Here is a 6,914-nt window from a genome sequence, read left to right as displayed (position 1 = left end):
AATTATTTTGATAAGCAAATACAGATTTTGGCGCCCCTCAGTGGAATTAAAGCACTCTGGGGCCTACTTATCAAGGTGGTTTTTCATAAAATTATGAATAAACTACAGTTACTACAGGCTGGGGACTGTGTGACAGACTGAGCACCAGCCACTGCGACAGGGTGACGCAACAAGTGGGCGGAGCAGCAGCAATTTTAAATTTACAATAAAATGCTGTGTGGGTTGTAGGTGACCAACCTCCTATTAGATAAAGATTGAAAACACAAATATGTTTCCCAAGCACTTGTGATAAATGTAGTTTTTGTGTGATAGCAATTCTTGTGGAAAAACATGGGGATGAGGATACAAAGAAAGGACTGTGATTAGGGGTAGGCAATGTGGAGTGGTTCGGGGTGAGGATACAAGGAAGTGGATAGATCCCCTTCAGTATTTGTACCCTGATGTCATCAGTTACTGTCCAACGTAATTCCGTACTATCCCCGTGGACATAGAGGAGGAATCTAAATCTGTGCTCGAAGCGTGGCGTGCGTAGCGAGCCCACGAGGGGCCAAATTTCTTCTTTTGGTGGCCTTTATGGGCATGGAACCGCACTTCCGCCCTCACTACATGTCACTTCCAGGTATAAATACTGAAGGGGATCTAAACCTTTCCGAAGGATACAAAGACAGTACTTTATCCTCAACCCAACCCCCCCATTGCCTACACTCAATTCCTGTCCTGTCTTTGTATCTGCACCCCAACCCTCCCCCCATTGCCTACACTTAATCACAGTCCTGTCTTTGGGTATAGGCAATGGGGGAGTTGGGGTGAGGATACAAAGACAGGACTGTGATTAGGTGATGGGGGAGGTGTGGGGGTGGATGTGAGGAGTAATGATCTGGCTGTTGTATTATGTTGGCTAAATAAGCCCTGGGTGATCTGACATTTCATTATATGAGAGTACAGGAGGTGAGAACTTACAGTTGGGGTGTGTTCAGCTGCTGTGCCGTGGCTGCCTCAAGCTGCTGCACTATGATGGCAGCTACAGTCATGGTGGATGTGTCCCACGGTTGCCTCAGCCGCATTTACCGCATTTCCTCCGGGCGGGCAGGGTGGGTGTAACTGTAAAGCCGGGATGATAAGAGATGGGCGGTATGATGAGATCTGTAAAGGTGGGCTTTATGAATTTGTCCGCGGCCCCCGGCCGTGAGCCAATTGCGTCTCACGGACCGGCAGCCAATCAGGAGCAGCCACAGTGTGTCACAGTAGCACAGTCTGACTGCCACCCGCTCGCTCAAGCGTAACTCTGCATGCCCCTGGCCGCAGCCAGGTCAGGGCTCCTTCTTCTACGTAGTGCCCTACTCAGCTGCGTAACCAGCGTATGTATTGAATCGCCCCTGTATATACCCAATTTCCATATAACACTACAAAGCCCCCATCCCTCCAGATACTTACCTTGCAATGTAGGAGAGTTCTGTGGTCTCTTCATAAAATTACTGGGTTCACCCCATGGAGCTGGCTGGGGAGGAATCAGTCACAAGATCAGAAATGGGCAGAGCCTCAGGAGGTAGCGGACAGAGCCTCAGGGTGGGTGGGAGAAGGGACTCACTGACAGCAGCACATCGGTGGCTGGTCCCGGGGAAGGGAACAGCCACATCCAGAGAAGGAATGGGAAGGGGTCAGGCACTGCTGCTGCTGGCTGCAGTGCTGCACAAACATGCCAGCCTGTGACATGTCTGCACTGCAGTCTCAGCCAGAGAGCAACTAACAAGTGGGGCAGCGGCTGCGGCTTACAGGATCCAAGGCCGCTGCCAGTGTTAATTAAAAGGATGTCTCTTACAAATACATCCTTATTACTGTGCAGGCAGCCTCAGTACTGCCCCCTCAACTGCAGGCGCCCTAGGCAGCTGCCTGATGGTAGTGCCGGCCCTGGGTCCTGGGACTTTATGACATGAATCTCATAATCCTGGCATTGCATCCAACTACTATATAAAGAAACTGATGTTCATTTATATCCAGGAGCATAGAGAGCGCCGCCGGGACCAGGTAAAGAGGGGCGTGGCCTAATCGTGGGAGGCGTGACCACGCCCCTTCAGCAAAAACCCTCCCAAAAGCATACTTTTGGAGTACTGGCGCTGCACGCCGGGGAAGGGGCTCTGTGAGTCCCTCAGCCCGGCGCAAAGTTAGGGGGGGCGCGATCAGTGTGATCACCCCCCCATCAGGCATATGAGATTGCTGTGGCTGCTGCTTAGCAGCCGCGACCAATCTCCCACTGCATCAGCTGCTGTGAGGGAGGGAGGAAGGGGGTGGTGGTGCCACGCCCCTCTGGATGCCTGGGCCCGGGTAAATTGTACCCGCTCGCCCCCCCTCTTGGCGCCCCTGTTTATATCATACTTACCTACTCAACGTCTGATCCAATTTTTTTGGGTAGTCCCCTAGACCCACAGAAGAGTGGGTGGATCTCCTACATCCTGCCTGCTTCCTAGTAAAGTGGGCAGGATGGGGAGAGTGATACAGAGAATCGCTGGTCCATAAGGAGGGGGCAGGGCCAATATGATGCAAATCACATAATTTTGGACCCACCTCTTCTTTTTAGACCCGTAATTTGTGGGCTTATGCTATGATAATAGTGGGACTCAAAGAGAACAACTCGCCCCCTCAGTGGTCAGTTGCATCTAATCTTTGGGCTTCTCATGAAGAGGAATTAGAAATACTAGGTAGGTATGATTTATACAGCACTTTTATCTGCTTTTCCATTATAGTACTTAAAGCACTAGCAGAAAGGTATATTGGAGTGGAAGAAGCTATATTGGTGCACCTCAATGGTTACAGTGTGTGAATACAAAATATAAAATACACATAAAAATACCAGATACACAGGAAGTCATCAGTTCATGTATGTACTATCACTATCGGCACTTTGATTCTGAGTTGGGAACATAACAATTGAAAGCAAGTACTGTGCACTTTGTCAAAACCATACTGCACCGCACGTGGGCACATTTATAATATACTAATAGATGAAGATTTGAGAGGGGCGTGTCCAAGCTGACATCTGAGTTATATTGTAAAAATAAAGCTGTCAAATTAGGGGTGAGCGGGTTCGGATTTCTGAAATCCGAACCCCCCCGAGCCCCCCTGATCCGAGGCCGATCCAAGTCAGGCTCGACTTTTCCAGCCTGACTCGGATCTGAAATCGAGGCAAAACGTCATCATCCCGCCTTCCGGGTCTCGCGGGTTTTGGATCCTATATAAGGTACCCGCGTCGGCGCCATTTTCTCACTCGGCTGTGGACAGTGAAGAGGGAGGGTGGGAGTTAGGGCTGGCTGAGCTGTGTAGTGTAGTGTTGTGCTGTGCTGTGCTGCGCTGTGCTGCTGTTGTCCATAGGGGCTGTGTCCACTACTTCAAAGTCCATAGGGGCTGGCTGGACTGTGTTGAGCAGTCAGTTGTCCATAGGGGCTGTGTCCACTCCAAAGTACTGTGCAGTGTCCCAGTCCTAAAGGGGTGCTGTAGTGTTGTCCAGGGGGTGCTCTGTCCGTCAGGGGTGATCCCCCCAAGTGCAAAAAAATAATAATATTTTTTCTGTGTTTGTGAATTGTGTGCGCAGTAGCCGCACGTGCATCAACAAAGTAGTGCCAAGCGTGCGCCTGTGTCCCATAAATAAAGGGCCAGCTGGATTGACCACTAAAGGGTGCTGTAACCCCCAAAGGGCACTCCAAACAAAATAAAAAAATATATTTTTTTGTGTTTGTGAATTGTGTGCGCAGTAGCCGCACGTGCATCAACAAAGTAGTTCCAAGCGTGCGCCTGTGTCCCATAAATAAAGGGCCGGCTGGATTGAGCGCTAAAGGGTGCTGTAACCCCCAAAGGGCACTCCAAACAAAATAAAAAAAATTTTTTTTTTGTGTTTGTGAATTGTATGTGCAGTAGCCACACGTGCATCAACAAAGTAGGGCCAAGCGTGCGCCTGTGTCCCATAAATAAAGGGCCGGCTGGACTGACCGCTAAAGGGTGCTGTAACCCCCAAAGGGCACTCCAAACAAAATATTTTTTTTTTTCTGTGTTTGTGAATTGTGTGCACTGTGGCTTCACGTGCATCAACAAAGAAGCAGTGCCAAGCGTGCGCCTGTGTCCCATAAGTAAAAAGCCGGCTGGCTTGTCCGTTAAAGGGTGCTGTAACCCCCAAAGGGCACTCCAAACAAAATAAAAAAATATTTTCTGTGTTTGTGAATTGTGTGCGCAGTAGCCGCACGTGCATCAACAAAGTAGTGCCAAGCGTGCGCCTGTGTCCCATAAATAAAGGGCCGGCTGGATTGACCGCTAAAGGGTGCTGTAACCCCCAAAGGGCACTCCAAACAAAATAATTTTTTTTTTTTTTTGTGTTTGTGAATTGTGTGCGCAGTAGCCGCACGTGCATCAACAAAGTAGTGCCAAGCATGCGACTGTGTCCCATAAATAAAGGGCCGGCTGGATTGACCGCTAAAGGGTGCTGTAACCCCCAAAGGGCACTCCAAACAAAATAAAAATATATTTTTTTTGTGTTTGTGAATTGTGTGCACAGTAGCCGCACGTGCATCAACAAAGTAGTGCCAAGCATGCGCCTGTGTCCCATAAATAAAGGGTCGGCTGGATTGACCGCTAAAGGGTGCTGTAACTCCCAAAGGGCACTCCAAACAAAATAAAAAAATATATTTTTTTGTGTTTGTGAATTGTGTGCGCAGTAGCCGCACGTGCATCAACAAAGTAGTTCCAAGCGTGCGCCTGTGTCCCATAAATAAAGGGCCGGCTGGATTGAGCGCTAAAGGGTGCTGTAACCCCCAAAGGGCACTCCAAACAAAATAAAAAAAAATTTTTTTTTGTGTTTGTGAATTGTATGTGCAGTAGCCACACGTGCATCAACAAAGTAGGGCCAAGCGTGCGCCTGTGTCCCATAAATAAAGGGCCGGCTGGACTGACCGCTAAAGGGTGCTGTAACCCCCAAAGGGCACTCCAAACAAAATATTTTTTTTTTTCTGTGTTTGTGAATTGTGTGCACTGTGGCTTCACGTGCATCAACAAAGAAGCAGTGCCAAGCGTGCGCCTGTGTCCCATAAGTAAAAAGCCGGCTGGCTTGTCCGTTAAAGGGTGCTGTAACCCCCAAAGGGCACTCCAAACAAAATAAAAAAATATTTTCTGTGTTTGTGAATTGTGTGCGCAGTAGCCGCACGTGCATCAACAAAGTAGTGCCAAGCGTGCGCCTGTGTCCCATAAATAAAGGGCCGGCTGGATTGACCGCTAAAGGGTGCTGTAACCCCCAAAGGGCACTCCAAACAAAATAATTTTTTTTTTTTTTTGTGTTTGTGAATTGTGTGCGCAGTAGCCGCACGTGCATCAACAAAGTAGTGCCAAGCATGCGACTGTGTCCCATAAATAAAGGGCCGGCTGGATTGACCGCTAAAGGGTGCTGTAACCCCCAAAGGGCACTCCAAACAAAATAAAAATATATTTTTTTTGTGTTTGTGAATTGTGTGCACAGTAGCCGCACGTGCATCAACAAAGTAGTGCCAAGCATGCGCCTGTGTCCCATAAATAAAGGGTCGGCTGGATTGACCGCTAAAGGGTGCTGTAACTCCCAAAGGGCACTCCAAACAAAATAAAAAAATATATTTTTTTGTGTTTGTGAATTGTGTGCGCAGTAGCCGCACGTGCATCAACAAAGTAGTGCCAAGCGTGCGCCTGTGTCCCATAAATAAAGGGCAGGCTGGATTGACCACTAAAGGGTGCTGTAACCCCCAAAGGGCACTCCAAACAAAATAAAAAAATATATTTTTTTGTGTTTGTGATTTGTGTGCGCAGTAGCCGCACGTGCATCAACAAAGTAGTGCCAAGCGTGCGCCTGTGTCCCATAAATAAAGGGCCAGCTGGATTGACCGCTAAAGGGTGCTGTAGCCCCCAAAGGGCACTCCAAACAAAATAAAAAAATATTTTCTGTGTTTGTGAATTATGTGGGCTGTAGCTGCACGTGCATCAACAAAGGAGCAGCGCCAAGGGTGCGCCTGTGTCCCATAAGTAAAGGGCCGGCTGGCTCATTTCTGAAAGGGTGGTGTAACCCACAAAGTGCACTAATCTCCAACAAAAATAAAAAATTATTTTCTGTGTTTGTGTGCGCCTTAGCCGCACGTATATATCAATATAACATAAATGGAGGACCAAACTTTCTCCGATAAAAATAAAATAGGGAAAGATCAAGAACCACTTCCTCCTAGTGCTGAAGCTGCTGCCACTAGTCATGACATAGACGATAACATGCCATCAACGTCGTCTGCCAAGGCCAATGCCCAATGTCATAGTAGAGGGCACATACAATCCCAAATGACAAAGTTCAGGAAAATGACCTTGAAAAAACCATTTAAATCATCTGAAGAGAAACTTAAACTTGCCAATATGCCATTTACGACACGGAGTGGCAAGGAATGGCTAAGGTCTTTCCCTATGTTCATGACTAGTGGTTCAGCTTCACATGACGATGGAAGCCCTCCTCCCGCTAAAAAAATCAAGAGTTAAGCTGGCAAAAGCACAGCGAAGAACTGTGCTTTCTAAGAAGATATCACAAATCCCCAAGGAGAGTCCAAGTGTGGTGATGGTTGCGATGCCTGACCTTCCCAGCACTGGACGGGAAGAGGTGGCTCTTTCCACCATTTGCACGCCCCCTGCAAGTGCTGAAAGGAGCACCCACAGTCCACTTGCTGATATGCAAATTGAAGATGTCACTGTTGAAGTACAACAGGATGAGGATACTGGTGTAGCTGGTGCTGAGGAGGAAGTTGGCGAGGAGGATTCTGATGGTGATGTGGTTTGTTTAAATCAGGCTCCAGGGGAGACAGTTGTTGTCCGTGGGATGAAAAAGCCCATCACGGTCATGCCTGGGCAGAAGACCAAACATTCCACCTCTTTGG

This window comes from Taudactylus pleione, unplaced genomic scaffold (assembly GCF_031769625.1).
Source record: "Taudactylus pleione unplaced genomic scaffold, aTauple2 ptg000551l, whole genome shotgun sequence".
Taxonomy (NCBI): Eukaryota; Metazoa; Chordata; class Amphibia; order Anura; family Myobatrachidae; genus Taudactylus; species Taudactylus pleione.
Note: the sequence above shows the minus strand (reverse complement) of the source record.